At 39.0% G+C, this 14,091-nt stretch overlaps 1 long non-coding RNA gene across 2 annotated transcripts in view; it reads right to left on the bottom strand.

Annotated features, from left to right (window-relative positions):
* Window positions 1–333: 333 nt before the first annotated feature.
* Window positions 334–14,091, bottom strand: part of LOC136285930 (uncharacterized) — a 28,009-nt gene continuing 14,251 nt past the window's right edge. Inside the window, exons 1-3 of one of the 2 annotated variants that reach the window (XR_010719593.1) lie at window positions 7,442–7,625; window positions 1,413–1,501; window positions 334–558 (exon numbers count right to left, since the gene is read on the bottom strand). This is a non-coding gene — a long non-coding RNA (uncharacterized lncRNA). Of the gene's footprint in view, window positions 559–1,412; window positions 1,502–7,441; window positions 7,626–14,091 lie in introns of those variants that run through there. The other variant, XR_010719594.1, reaches the window with a different exon arrangement.

The raw sequence follows: 14,091 nt of genomic DNA, 5'->3' as shown, positions 1-14,091 counted from the left end.
CCTGATTGCAGTGGCTGAAGAAATAGACACATTTCCATATGGTCTGCTGAGCCTATATGAACAGTAGGTGTCCAGGGAAATTACAGGCCAAACAGGGAGTTGCCTAATGAATTTTGGCTCTTTTAGGGTAGAAAATCCCAGAAAGCAGAGTAACTAGATCACTCTCAAAGGTGAAATAGATTTAACAATTTACATGAGGGATCTGGAGGGACTGGATCTCAACCCTAAAAGCTGCACACCTGTGAAAATTATTGTCTGTGGTCTCTGATGCAGTGTAAAAAGTACCAGAAAGATAATTTCATTCTTCTCACTGCTGTTTTAATTTCTGTTTGTGATACATTGTTATCATTTTGGAACCAATTTCATTCAGTCTCCACAGGATGGCTCAAAAAACTTGAATCCTGTGTCTTAGTCTAGAGCTGACAGCACTCTAGAGACTTGTATGCTGACTTTTCATATACAGTCATCCTGTCTCTTCTGTTCAGGCACAGCTGAAGCATTTCTCTTCACTCTTCAAATTCCCAGTATTTTAAAACTTCTGCCAAAATGCCACATCTTCTATGAAAAGAAAGATCCACAGGGATTTAAATGAAGAAGTAAAAAGCACTACTACTCAAAAATGAAAATGCAATGCTGTGTTTTACGTACATGAAAGTTGAAATTTTTATGCATTAAATTCAATGAAGGAAGAATGTGTTGCAAAATTGCTTGTATCATCATATCTTTAGATCACTTTCTGTAGGTAAATTGATAAGAATTACTCCTGTACTTGCTAAGTCTGTATTTCACTAAGCACTTGAATGACAACGCAGTTCAGATACTTATTTCTTGTTGATTCCAGCTTATGAAAATATTGGTCTCATTTACTACAAGGCAAAGACTGGCTCACAAAGAAATAAGACTGGTTTAAAAAACTACTGTAGTGTGTTAATTCTTTGTAAGATTTTTCTGCCTAAATGACTCTTTTGCAGTTAAGAGTTATATCACATTAAACTGAACTGAGATGAAACTTTGTAAACTAGTAATTTAAAATATTTGCACTAAGTTGCTGCATCACTAAATGTACAGGCAATACTGGCTGCAAATGCATAAACATTTTTCAGGGCTACAGTTATATGATGTTCTTTAATAAACGCAACTATTATGTTACACAAAATCAATTTCCACTGAAAAGCAAAAACTTAGTCTCAGTTCCATGTGAAGTGTGTAGTACTGAAATGTGCTTTATAGTCAACTGAGAAGGCATTTAGTATTTTAGTGCTGCTGCGTAGTAACATAAATGTTCTTGGGATCCATTTCCAGTTACTCTACCAAGGGTTTACTCCTGTGTTTCCAAGATTGGCTCAAAACCACCAAGAAGTGAAGACATTTATTACCAAAGCAGTAAGTATGCACAGTTACACAGGGCCTACCTCTTCAAATGTGGTTGAGGAATTGAAGCAGATTAGGCCAACCAAGACAGAGTATGCTGCAACAGTCCAGACTTGAAAAGTAGACCCTTCTAATAAAAGAAAAACAAAACAAAACAATAATTGCAATGAATTTCACCTCTTAGATATTAAAGCATAGATGCATGGCCAGTAGCCATTTTGCATTAAGCATTTCTTCACAGCTGCTACCTAATGTACTGCTTCAATAACTGATAATTTCCATAGTAAGTAGGCTTGCAGCAATGAGATTTAAAGTTTCTATCTTACTTTGCAGCCAAGAAATGAGAAGCTTGTGGTCAGTTCACCACACATTGTCTCTGCTGATCCTTCCTCCTGAGGGAGAGGGCTCCTCATTGCAGTTGTCGTAATCCAGTGTGGGGTCCTGCCCATGGGAGACAGTCCTTCATGAACTTCTCCAACGTGAATCCTTCCCATCGGCTGTAGTTCTGTATGAATTGCTCCAACATGGATCCCTTCTATGCGGTGCAATCCTCCAGGAACAGGTTCCTCCACCATGGGTCTCCTGTGGGGTCCTGCCAGGAAACTTGCTCTGGATGGGCTCCTCCATGGGTTGCAGGTGGATCTCTGCATCCCAGTGGGCCTCCATGGGCTGCAGGGGCACAGCTGGCCCTCTGCATGGTCTTCACCACAGGCTGCTGGGGAATTTCAGTTCCAGTGCCTGGAGAACATCCACCCTCTCCTTCTCCACTGACCCTGGTGTCTGCAAGGCTGTCCCTCTCACATATTCCTCTCACATATTCTTACTCCTCTCTCCAGCTGCAATTGCTCCTCCACAGTAACTTTTCTCCTTCTTAAATCTGTTATCCCAGGAGCTCTACATCCATCACTAATGGACTTGGCTTTGCCAGTGCCAGGTCCATCTTGGAGCCATCTGCATTTGCTCTGTTGAACATGTGAGAAGCTTCTGGTAGTTTTCACAGATATCACCCCTGCTACCAAAACCTTGCCACAAAAACCCAATACTTTGGTAATTCCATGGTAATGTCCTGGAGACCTCAGGGCATCTCAGAAGATGCCTGTGTTCAGGTAACTGAATTGAGGCCTTGACAGTTCAAGATGATCTAAGCAATGTATTATGTGCAGCCTTAAATAAGCACTAAGGAGATTCACCTCCCCAAACAGCAGCCTCTCCAGCAGCCAGCCCATGGTGTCTGGCACATCCACATTGAAGTTGCTGATATTGCAAAGAGGCCTTGTTTCACTTACCTACCTATGGTTGAAATGACTTCTGGCTAGGTATCCCACCTGTTTTCCACTTAATATTCCAAAACAATACAAATCACATGTAGATCTTGTGTTATATCTATCACCTCTGGGCAGATGATATGATGGCTCTATGGCATGACAGAATGGTTGCTGAACAACACTATCTACCCTCCTGTGGTCAACCAAATATGGGAGATCCATGTCCAGCCATAATGGCCATTGCAAGTCAAGCAGAATACCCTCATACATTTAGAATGGTACCCAATGTCATGGGTAAAGAGCCTTGACCATTGTGGTTGTTTGCCTCTCCAGTTACACAATCTGCTATTGCCAGATTTCTGTGAGTTCTGCATCATCCAGCTCTTTTTGAAGGCATGTGGGTGTCTGAATTCAAACAGTCTCACTCTACCTGTACTTTGAGAGAATTTTTTATCTTAACACCATTAATAATATTCCTATACTTCATACATCTACTTCTGTCATTAATATGTGGATTTCTTTGGCCTCATCTGAAATCCAAGGAAGTCTATTCCTTTGAGCAGTAAGATGTCCATCTATTCCTCAGAGTGAAATTAGACAAAGGGGAACATGTAACAATGTCAGGATCTTAATACTTCTTCCTGAGCAGGAGCCAGTCTGTTTAGGTTATTGTCTCCCTTAAGTGATGGACTTACAGCTCCTTCTTTAGACCAAATCATCAAGGGCAAAAGAGGAAGCCATGTGTGCTACCACTGCCTGCAGTTTTCTGATTTAATGTTTGTGAGACTACACTGCCTTCAGTTTTCTGATTTAATGTTTGTGAGACTATTTTGAATATTCTCAAGGTGAGTGATTAGATTTCCACCAGCCTCTATGATTCACCCCTACAGTGCAGATCTGCTGCAAATCAAAGGATGAACAATCTAATAAGGAGGGACAAGCTATGCCACAATTGTAATGTGGGTAGCTGAAGCAAAAGTGCCACAGTGATGAAGTAACACACGTTGGCACATCAGTGTCTCAGTCCTCCTCATCCATCAGGTAACTTCAGAAAATGTTAGCATCTGAGGGATTCTAATGAAAAAAGTGTTTGGTATTCCTGCTCATTGTCTGTGAGGAAAATTCCAAATTGTGGCTGAAGGAGGTATTGATTAAGCTTTGATATATGTATATTTGAGCTATATGTGAGGAAGTTAAGCAAACTTATTCTCCGGAATTGTTGGGCCACTAGGAAGGTTATCTACTGTTTGGAGCTGCATCTAAAGCAAACATTCTCCAAGTGTAAATCTTTGATTTACAATGTTCTTTCACATGTGCATGGAATGTAACCCATGCAAAAATTCAGCTTGAAAAATATGGTTTGCAGCCCCTGTAACTATGTTCAAATGCATTCATTGCTGGAAGATTGTACCCCCTTACCAGCATGGCACATGTATTCTTCATCCAAGCCAGTTTTTTTTTTTAAATTACAAAAAAATTTCCTTGTAGCAAAAAATCATTTATATAGCCACAGTGAGGCAGTCCACCCATAAAGAGAAAAGCAGACCCCTGCTATTGTGAAACATGCTTCATAGGAGGCAGCAGTAAGTGAGTTTTAAATCTATCAGATTTTTTTTTTTAAATGTCCTACAGTTAGGCATCATCAAGCAATTCCTTCTTTGGACTGAAATAGGGAAAGGACTTTTTGCAAGGAAAGTGGGGGAGGAAGTATTTTCCAGATCAATTTCTCTGTTAAGGTACTAAGGGGTAGCTATTGAGTTAGCTACAGTTTTTGGGGCATGCTGTCAGATCAGGTGTCGTTTGGGCAATTTATAGTCACAAAGGCTGATATGGCACTTTTCTGTCTGAATTATGTAGCTTAGTCATAGATACAAAGAAAAGTTAATTTGGTCCATTTTTATTAACTTAGCATTTAAGCTCCTCTAGGCCTGGCTTTCAGCTGATAAACACAAGTTTACTGAAAGGAAGGTATCTTTGTCCATTTCTCTTTATTATTTCTATCTTGACTTCAAATTGGTTTTTAACTTAAAAGCTGGAAAATTTAAGGAAGGTGATCTACTAAATACATCCACTTGTTTTTCATGACTCTTTTTCATTGCTGCCCAAGAGTCCTTCTTGTGTATGCAAGGGCTTTTCTGGATGTTCCCTTACAGTGGATGTGCTGAGGGGGGAGCATCAATGCCTGCAGTGTCCAAGACTTGTCTTAGCATGTTTGCTATTATTATTTCAGCAGGCCAGCAGCAGTTTCCCGAGGAACACAAATGAAAGCTGGAAAATGTGATTTTTCAAAGTGAGGCAGGTATCTTCCAAAAAAGCACAGCAAAATTTCACACCATGGGGACAGCATGCTTCCCAAAGCTATGGACATCCTCCAGATCTATCTCACAGCTGTCAGTGCACTCAGCACTGGAAGACCTTGAGGTCAGTGGATTTGGTCTCCAGAGACAGCAGCACCACTCTTGCCACTTAAAAATTCTGTCAGGCTTGATTTGGTGGCAAAAGATCTGCCTTGTTTGGTGTCTCCAAGCCATGCCCCTTACACACTCATGATCTGCCTGGCGAGGTGTTTCAAGTTTGCCTGTATCAAGGTGTTCACACGGTCCCCTGTAGCTCCCCAGGATTAACACAACATGTTTTGATTTCTAACTCCTGTTTTACAGTGTTCAAGGCAGATCAGATGTCTCATTTCACACATATCATTGCTCAGCTGCATCCTGCGCTGTTCCCATTCTCCACCTAAGTCCTAGACCATACCATTTATAATAGAGTCATTTCTCCTACTCCTACCATGAAAGGACATCACATTCCACAGCAGCATCTTGCCCATACTTTCACATTACTGTTTTAGCTTAGGTTAAGGATTTCCATTTTATTCTCAAATCACTCTAAAGGCTTTCTTTGGCCAGTGTTGCATTGGACCTTTATTTCAGCAGTATGAAATGGGGCTGCAGAGTGAACTCTCTGTAGCTAAATACCCATGAGAAGGTCACCACTCCTTAAAGAAGAGCTAAGAAGGCCCTTAACTGTGAAATGTATATAAACTGGAAGGACTGCCTTTCTTTGAGTGTCAGCTTCACCTACACTGTGATATGAGGGAGATAATCTTTAAGGCCCCTTCCAACCCAAACCATTCGATGATTTTATGAAACTAAGGCAGTATAAAAAGAATGAAGCCTTTTAGCAAAATCTCTTTAATATACAATGAAATAGTAATATTAGTAAAAATTCTACTACGGGCATAACTATGTTAATTGTGGCTCAGTTTGTGCCTCTTCTAAAATGGGACTTATGTTCACCAACAGAAGCATCTTTATGCTTCTTTAACGGGGGCATGGATGCATGAGAAGGTCTCTGGTTGGGGACAAGTGCTGTCTGATCTGCAGTAACACTCTGTCTGGGCATGTTTGGTACATGCAAATGTGAAGTTGTCATGCCTTAAATGAAAGTCTTTCCCTCCCTTTCTCCTCCTCCAGTTGCTTGACTCCAGTAGTTAGTACTGCAGCTACTCCAGGGACCAGGGAGGTCACACATAAGGGCTTGTGGAGCAAATTCCTAGCCCCAAAGTCTGGGACTTGCACTCAACAGGGAGAAGGCAAGGGAGAAGCTGTTCAATTGTTCTACAGCAAGGCCTTCTCCCTCTGGACCCAGCCCTTCTGATTCAGGTGAGCAGCATGCTTCTTTCAATCATAAGCAATAAAAATTATGTGACTAATAATCCAACCACTTCTGTCCTTCCTCATATGCACCCTCTTTTTCCAGTAACCTTTTCCCTGATGCACTCAAATGGAACCAGGGAGTGGGACGTGGAGGACAGGGGCAACACACAACCCATAAGCAGGAGACAAACTTATTTTTGCATACAATTTTAATTTCTATTCCTATTTGGACATGGGAAATATTTTGGTCACCCATAGGTCCACTCTTTGAGTTAAGTAATCCAGCAGCTATAGAGGGCATGAAACAAGGGTGGTCCTTCCAGAGCTACACTGTCTTAAACTAACCTACAGGTCCAGCAAGGTAAACAAAAGAGAACTTTGGGGTGCATGTACACTCATACCCTAATCTGTTTAATTGCAATTCTGTCTCTGCTTTTGCACAACTCTGTGCAAGACAAATCTGCTACAGAGAGGAGCAGCCATAACTATTGTAGAACTGAGCCAAATGGTGCTGCTTAGCCCTAGGCACAGGAATCAGTCTCTTTTATTTGCTTTTCTTCAGCAGCATGAAAATGGCTAAAAATGCAATAAGCCCTTTCTGTTTGGTACAAGGATTTGGGGTTTTTTAAAATTTACATGTGCAGCAATAACCAGCAAAACATCTCCATAGCTTATCTAACCTACTTGCCTACCAGCTCCTTTTCAGAGGACACATCTGTACATACACAAAATTTTGTGCAGATTTCTGACAATTGGTATAAGCATCTATGTAAGTCCTTACAAACTTTTCTTTCCAGCTTTTAACCAGCTGTTCTACTTTTTTTTTTTTTCTTTTTTTTTTTTTAACCAGTTGAAATAGCCTCAGGTTGCATCAGGGGAGGTTTAGATTGGATATTAGGAAAAAATTCTTTACCAAAAGGGTTGTTAAGCACTGGAAAGGCTGCCCAGGGAAATGGTTGAGTCACCATCCCTGGAGCTACTCAAAAGACATGTAGATGTGGCACTGAGGGACACGGCTTAGTGATGGACTTGGCAGTGCTGGTTAATGGCTGGACTTGGTGTTCTTAAAGATCTTTGCCAAACTAAATAGTTCTATGATTCTATGTTCATACTGCTGCCTAGAGGATAACACCCCACGCACAGACCTACCATTGTTATTGCTGTGATGTGAAATCCTTTACTCTACTCTGTTCTATTCCAAGATACTTTGTGTGATGACAACCTGCACAAAGTGACTGAATTTCCCAAATTCAGAAACATCAAGGATGAAAATCTTGGTGCTTCTTGTCAGGTGGGACAAAGATTGCTCTAGGTAAGGCCAGGAAGACTCATGGTTCCTGGAACTGCAAGGGAAGGAAGATAAAAGAAAAGTTATTATCAGACCAGCTGGGCAACTGCACATTGTTGATTCCATTAAATGTTTGCTAGTGGGCTCAGGAGTGTAAACAAGAGCTCTGATTGACATAAGTGAAGAGAAGGAGAAAAATTTGTAGCAGATAATGTATTTTATATTAATGATCTAAATAAATAGTGTTGTGTAGTTACCATGTCTTAGACAAGTTTGCAAACATTCCTAATCTTCTCACTTCTGAAAGAGTTACATGACCATCAACTGGATAGGGAAGAAATTCAGTGTGTACACATGCGCATGGCATATATCTAAACACTGGTGATAAAACTAGTGCTAAATGGTGGTAATTTTAGATCATGATTATACAGCAGAGCATTGCTTTTTTTATTCCCATGACTTAGACTTGCAAAGTTTACTTACCTTTCTCACAAAAAAAGAATTTGTTTTTAAGCCCCCAAAGCTGGACAGTACTTGAGCTGCTAGCATGCAGCATACTGTCTGTAATTAATATTATTTAATTGCTTCTTTAGAATCCCTAATCTATAAAGCTTTTCTTGGCACTCAGGAGAAAGGAGAGAAAGTGAAAATGTCACCAATGTGAATGTGAAAGCTTTGGAAAGGAATGAAAGGCACTACAATAATACAAGTTGTTGCAACAAGCTTCCAACAGAGATTTGTCTCCAGAGCTCAAGACCCTGATGATGCTACAGAAAGGATCTCATTAAATATCCAAGTTCAGAAGACTGCTTCAAAAACAAGTCAGTTGGATGAGGCACCGTGTTCTTTAAATGACTGCTGAAAATTTTTGAGCATTAGCCTTCCTTGCTGGTAAATGTATACTAAACCCTCAGTTATTATTAAGGTGATTTTATCTTGGTGAATTTGTCATCCAAATGGGATTTTATAGGATATGTTGGGAATTTTCCAACAGAAACTTTTTTTTTCATTGGAAAATGCAGCTTTATCAAAACCACAGTTTTTTTAATGGAAATGTACATGCCAACTTCGATACAGATGGAATTTTCATATCAAAAAATCAAAGAAGTAGAGAAGCCTAAGTCATAACAGCCTTCTAGTTTGGCTCATTTATCTGGCTGTGGGGAAGACTGAGATTTCTGGATGCGCATGACTCTGCCTGAAGACTTGAAGATCTGTTTTCTACCCTCAAGGAAACTACTCCTTTCACCCAGCTGTTCTGGGATGAGTTGCTTTTCATCTGGAAGCAAGAGTGAGAAAATGAGGCTTGCTTTGCAGCCCGGTGGTCATGACTCACACGTGCAATGTAATTGCCAGAGATGCAATATGATGATAGCACCAACATACAAGAACAGAAACCAAAGGGCGTTCATGTCTCTGGTCAGATAACAGCCGAGAAAATTCAGTGATCTGCCTTCTTCCATTTTAGTTCCAACTGCACCTTGTGACTGCAGCCAGACACAGTATGCATGGAAAATACACTTGGGAGCAGTCACCCTCAGAACATGGTATTCCAATGATATAAAGGACTACAAATGGAGAAGAGACTCAAAAAGGGAAAAGTATTTCGTCTTTCCAAGGGAGTGACTGACAATGAAACCATAAATACATTCTGGAGAAACACTCTATGATCTGTAAAAATAAGAGGCTTTTGCCTCCACATATCTTATCTCTTGACAGGAGTTCAGCCATTTCAGATTTTCTCCAGGTATCCAGAATTGCTAAGTAAGCATGCCGTTGCAATAAAAGAACATGCTGTAGCAAGATAATAAATGTGACTTGCTTAACAACTGTGTTATCTCATATGGCCAGGCACAAGAGTAGATAGCTTAATCTAAGTCTACATGTGCCTTATGCAAAGGGCATAACAAACTGTAAGTCACACACTTTGAATTATCATCCATCCATTTGCAATGTAGCCACCCTCCTTGAAAAATACAGATAGACAGAAATTAAATATGAAAATTGTCATGGAATTTACTACAAAAAAATGAAGCCTCATACCTAGTGGGGAAGGGCCACCACCCACTTTCGTTCTGTGCTGCAAAAATACCTTTTGCAATTATACTGCAATGAATGGACTTCTGCCAGTTTAATGCTTTGTTTCCCATTACAATCTGTCATGACAGGTGTGATTTTTGTACCTTGTATTGTGGGAACTCCTGACCTTCACATTAATGTCTTCATACTGATAATAGCTGAAAGCCCTTCCCCACTGCAGTACTTAAAATTCTTTTGTCTGCTTGGTTTCTGTCTGATTAATGTAGAAAGTCCAGAGTTCATTTTGAAGCAAAGCAAGAACACTTTTCAAATATTTCAAATCCAGCTTTCATTTCTTTATACTTGAAAGTTGTTCACAAACATACTATGTTGTTTGTACCAGATATAGCTATAGATAATGATGTTAATCTTTTTTTTGGTCATATTTTGTATTTAAAATCCATTTTCAAATGGCTTTAAGTTGATTAGAATTATTACTTTAGAGTCAAAATTCTATGATGAGGCCTGATAGGTTGCTTTGAAAATATTGTTTGCTGTCTCCCAGAGTACAATATACTGACTTTCTGTAGCTATGTAACATGTTTATAGTACTCATTAAGCTTTTACTAGCCTCTTATAAATTTATTTTTATTATTTATACTAAGCCTCTAAGACTCAGTGTAAAGAATAACATTTCTCTATTCTTTACCATCCCATTTTATCAAACAGACATCACTCTTCTGATTATTTTAAACTGGTGCATCTTCTTTATGACTGAAATGCATACCACCAATTGAAAACACAGATTATGGATTTTTAATTCTCAGTTAGAGAAAGGAGTTGAATGATACACAAATATTGAACAGAGCCTTGGCCCAGGAATATATTTGACTCCAGAGACTACATCACTAATGTAAACTCACCAGTTGCAGCCAGAGTGGCAAGAGATCATGTTAGGTGAAGCTAGTTTGTTTTTAGGAGCTGGGGTTGGAGCATGGGGGACTGGTGGTGTTTTTTGAAACCACTTGTGCTTTGCTTTATCTTATGTTTGTAAGGTGTAGATGACCTCTTAGGTGACATCCAATTCAAACTGGGATTTCATCCCAGTGTCGTTTGCTAGATGAAACAAACTGGATCCAAATCTCAAGTTCAGTTCACCTGCTGGTCCTGTACAGGTGTCCCATAATGTCCTGCTCAGTGTATTGGTGTGGGTGTGTCCAGCAACAACTTTCTATTGGACACTTCTGGTCCTCTGCTGAACAATGACTACAACAGTAGTCTCAGCTACTGTTCTAATTACTGGAATGAGAATATCAATTTCATTACTATCTGGGGATTAATCACTCCTGATTAAAATCCCCGTTTTAAAAGGAAAGCAAGAATTTTTTTTTTCTGCTTACAGGGCATACGAATGCTATATTCACTTCTCTTTATATTCTAAGAGTTCCAATGCAATGTTTCACCAAAAGGAAGGAGTTGGGATTTTATGTGATCTCATTTGCATGCACAGTGTGCCTTGCCTTGTAAGAATATATTTGACTTGCTTCTTTCCTTTGTTAATATGTTTTACATAGTAGAAATGATGGCTCATAAAAAGATTGGGGGTTTGTACTGCAGTCTCCAATGTGGACAGCCTGAGAAACATACTCCTGAAGTTTCTTTTTTCACCCTTCAAAAATTGTTTTGTTTTTTTTTAAGTCAGCATGTCTAGAAGAGTCATGTAACTACCACTGAATGGCACAATCGGGGAAAATATATTTTCCAGATGCAATAAAAGTTACTGTATTTTATTTCCTATTTTCTGGGGAGGAAATGACTTCTAAAAGTCTCCTATGATTTTTCAAGAAATAAAAAAAAAGAAGATAAATTAGTTCCTGCAAATTATACATTTCTACAGCATTCCTTTTAATAAAAGTATGCCATTTTCAGAAGAAGTAAAAGAGGGATTTTCTAATTGCAATGTTCTCCTTTAATTAAATTTAATCAGATATTTTGTAGCACATGGGATGTGTACATATGGGTGTTCAATAAAATTCTTATTACTCTTATCTCTCTTGAAAGTACATATAAACACAGAATGACAGAGTACATTTCACCAAATTTATTATAATATTTTTAAATTAAAGGCAGATTTCAGTTCAGTCATGATAAAAAGCTCAGTTTTGCTTCCATGTAACTGTTTGGAAAACTTTGATACAGCTATAAGAATTTAAAGGAATTCTCAAACTTTTAATTTGGTTAACTCTACAATGCATACTAGTGATAGCAACAGTAAAAATTTCCTGTGTGCTAAAACTCGACCTAAAGAGATAATTTAATTATTAAATAGCTTCAAATGCGTTGAAATACATTTGAATTATTTGATGAAATATTCTGGTAGTTTCTAGAAATGTGCCTTGCAATACATGACAATTGATATTCTTTCAAAATGTTGAAATATATTTTAGAAGATACTTTATCTGAAATAATATTTTGTCTTTTGGCCAGTCTCCTGCCTCTGTTAATTATGTGGACTGTATGAAGAGAAAGAGATTTATCTTGAATCCATGATAACTCCTCAAAGTCTAGACTCTCTGTGTTACATTTCACCCTTCTGAGAATCTATAAAGCTCTTCTCTTACATTTCACAAATTCAAAAGTCATCCTGTAATACAAAATAGGTATTAGATCCCTTCAAAAGAGCTGTTTGAAAATCTCGTAAAAGAAAGCCCTTCCCCCACCCCCAAGCACTCATTTATTATACTTCTAAGGGGTAGATTTTCAAGGTATTGCTCTCCATCTGTATTTGAAGAATTAATCAACAGCTTTAGATGGATTCCTTTTTCTTTGAATCATCAAGGAGAAAGTGTTTAAGGCCAGCTGTCAAATCCATTTTTCTTTCACTTAGGCTGGATAAAGAGAGCTTGTGATTTTCTTGCTGGCCTTGCACAGAAGTGAATCTACATATGAACACACTGAGGTTTAGGGAGATTTAGGTTCTGATTTCTGCAGACTAGGAAATGCAAGAGGCATTTTGAGAGTTCTTGAATTTTTATCTTGACAATCTGTTGTTGAATAAGTTCTCCTAAAGCTGTTTAAGGTGAAGCCCCAGAAGAAAATATCTTGATGTTAACATCTGTCCATTTTTTACAACACTACTAATGTAGCCCTGGTTCATGCCTGAGATGTTTTGGTTTTCTGGAATTCCTTTCCGAGGGAATTTTCTGTAAACAAGAGACATGTTTTTGTAACTGCTAATTTGTTTTCATTCTTTCCCTAGGAGGGATTTCTTCTTGATGTCCCTCTGGTCCAACCAATGGGATTGAAGAGGTTGGTCTTTGTTTCACCAATCAAATTGGCCTGTGTAGAATAGTATATAAGCAAGACACATCTCAAAAATAAGGGAGTCATTTTCAGCCTTCTGAAGTCGGAGTCTTTGTGTCGTTGTGGTGTACAACAGTGTCACTACTAATGCAGTACAAAAGACAATATGTGCCATACAATTTATTTTCAAGTTGGCATATCTTTATTTATAAGAAAATGATGTCATGTGTGGCATGGATATGAAATCATTTTCATGTTTTCCACATCTCCTTGTCATCTGGCCAGTAGGGAGGCCCTGACAACAACCCAGGTCTCTGGTTACTCTTTCCCACATGCCTCAGTTTCCAGCCTCATGTCATTAATCCAGTGCCAAATCAGGGAAAGGCTGAGGCAGAGTTGGGAAGGCTCTTGGTGGTACATGTGCTCCCTGAAGTCAATCCTCTTGCCAAAAGGTAGGATCACACTCTCTATAGGCTGAAGTCCTAATATCAGTTTGTCCTACCTATTTTTAAAAACAACCAATAATAGAGACCCCATAACTTCATGGCCAGTGCTACTTACCGGTGTTTACTACTCTTATCTTTAGGATATTCATCAAGAGCTAATACAGTAAACTCCTTTGATTCTGCTTAATTCTATTACTTTTGTATTATCTTTTCCATTTTCTTCACTATTGATTTAAAAAAAAAATCATTGCATTTTTTGTAATTACAAATTCAGGAAAAGCTTTATACCAGCCAAGTTCTCTAAAGTGCCAAGTGGAGCAGGGGGACTATTTTAACTGGCCTATATTTAAGACTCCTATTTATACATCCCCGTATGATGTTTGCCTTTTTTGCACAATGCTGATTCATGCTCTACTCGTCCCCTGTGATTCTCAGAACGCTTTCTGCAGAGCTGCTGCCAAATCATTCATCTCCTTTCCTGCACATGTTCTCAGTCAAATGTGCCTGCCTCTGTTGAACTGAATTGGCATAGAAGAGAAAGGTCAGGTGGTTTTCACACGGTTGTCAGGACCACTCTGAAACCTGAGCCACTTCACTGGTTGCCTTGCAATCTCTCCAAGCTTGATATCATCTGGAAAATTAAAAATGCAGTTTTCACTCAATTGCTCCATTGATTAGAGTGTCAGTTGCTGGGCAGCCCTTCTGCAGAGCAGCAGTCAATACCTCCTCCTCCTCCTTTGGCA

Source organism: Chamaea fasciata, unplaced genomic scaffold (assembly GCF_029207755.1).
Source record: "Chamaea fasciata isolate MVZ Bird 193981 ecotype frontalis unplaced genomic scaffold, bChaFas1.0.hap1 SCAF_2, whole genome shotgun sequence".
Lineage (NCBI taxonomy): Eukaryota > Metazoa > Chordata > Aves > Passeriformes > Sylviidae > Chamaea > Chamaea fasciata.
Note: the sequence above shows the minus strand (reverse complement) of the source record. Positions and strands in the feature narration are given on the sequence as shown.